We start from the raw sequence: 2115 nt of genomic DNA on the forward strand, positions 1-2115 counted from the left end.
TATTGACTTATAAGAAAAATAAACTTTACAAAATTCGGTATCTCCGTGTAAAAACTTTGTATTTACTGATAGTCATACAAATATTAATAGAATGATTAATACATAATTGTTATATAGTTAATAGCAATAGGTATCAGATTAATCTAAATAAATGTTTTTCACCTAAACTTTTGGTATATATTATGACATGCACTAAGGCACTAACAATATTTTTTTTACGACAATACTAAAAAAAAGAAAAATAATCTTTTATAGTTACGAATGATTGCGCTATATACATAATAATTAAGACGACAGCATTGGAATGTTTGATGCAATTTAAAATTTTAAGGAATAAGAGTGACAAGTTTTTTAAAACACACGTACTGGTCAATTTTTGTTAAAAACAATCCGTAAATAAAAAAATAAGTTACGCCCTAGTCGTGTTCATTTCTTAGCAACTTCAGGTTTTTAAAATTGTCTATAGAAATATAGATTTCTTAATACTAACAAGATTTAACAGTAAAATAATAAACCGTCTATAGAATAACTTCAATACATAAAGAAACCGATTAAGTAGGTAACCCTAACGACAAACTATAACTAATTAAATATTGACACTTTATATTTTGTACTTAAATCTATATAGGCGTTACTATACGGGTTGCACCGGAGATTTTAAATGCAGCATACGGTTCGCCAAAATTACGTACCATTTTTGACGTACATTTCACCAGCCCCCCCAAGTTAAATAACAGTTGTTTTTTCTTCATCATTAATTAGTGTGGAATTTGTGTGAATTTGTGCGAATATTTTCAGAATTTGTGCGATAAAAAATTTAGGACAAATTCAAAAAAACTTTGGGGGGGCTGGTGAAATGTTCGCGTGGCCCCCCCTAAGTGTAATTAATCGGCTTTTCTGGATTTTTTTTTTACCAAAAATTAGTGCGCCATTAGTGTGAATTTGTGCGACAAAAATCGAAAATTTTCGAGCTACCCTGAACCCCCAAAATAACGTTTTACCGTTTTGGCCATTTCCCCAGCCCCCCTCGAGGGCGAAAATCCGGCTTTCCTGGATTTTTTTTTTACCAAAAATTAGTGCGCCATTAGTGTGAATTTGTGCGACAAAAATCGAAAATTTTCGAGCTACCCTTAACCCCAAAATAACGTTTTACCGTTTTAGCCATTTCCCCAGCCCCCCATCAAAGGCGAAAATCCGGTTTGATGATGAAGTAGAGAATAAACGTTATGAACAAAAATCATAACGATTTGCGAGTAGTTTCTAGATAATGATTGTACCATAGTGAAACGAAATCAGTTTTGAGTACTATCTAGATACCTTATACTAACACCCAATCTTCTTTATCTCCTCTAAATACATTTTAATTTAATTGTATTTTGTCTTGTTAAACTGTTTATATTTTTAACTCAACAACGTTATTTATAAAACAAACCCTATAATATAAAAAAAAATAAACAATGGGTATGTTATGTATATAGATAAATGTTATTAATAATTAAAAGAACAAAGAGAAAAATATACTGTAAAATAAAAACAAGTTAATTGCATTTTTACCAACGTCAAACCCAAATTATATTTCATAATATTGTTTCAGGAGATAATGTGATTTCTAAAGACCGCAGCTTTGAAGCAGCAGCTCAGGTGAAAGAAAAGTTATGTGTTATTCCACAAATTTTACAGCATAACTCAAAAACATATGAGCTTAGAGGACTTAGCTTCAAAGCCGGCAAAACTAAATTGAGAAATTCAATTGGGCATTATTGTGCCTTCGCAAAACGAGGGACAAGCAACTGGGAACAATTTGACGACATGAAAAAAAAACCAATTCCTATCAAAGATACAAAAGTTGTAAATTTTTTTTACCAAAAATTAGTGCGCCATTAGGGTGAATTTGTGCGACAAAAATCGAAAATTTTCGAGCTACCCTTAACCCCACAAAAAAACGTTTTACCGTTTTGGCCATTTCCCCAGCCCCCCATCAAAGGCAAAAATCCGGTTTGATGATGAAGTAGAGAATAAACGTTATGAACAAAAATCATAACGATTTGCGAGTAGTTTCTAGATAATGATTGTACCATAGTGAAACGAAATCAGTTTTGAGTACTATCTAGATAC

This window comes from Acyrthosiphon pisum, unplaced genomic scaffold (assembly GCF_005508785.2).
Source record: "Acyrthosiphon pisum isolate AL4f unplaced genomic scaffold, pea_aphid_22Mar2018_4r6ur Scaffold_21920;HRSCAF=25285, whole genome shotgun sequence".
NCBI lineage: Eukaryota > Metazoa > Arthropoda > Insecta > Hemiptera > Aphididae > Acyrthosiphon > Acyrthosiphon pisum.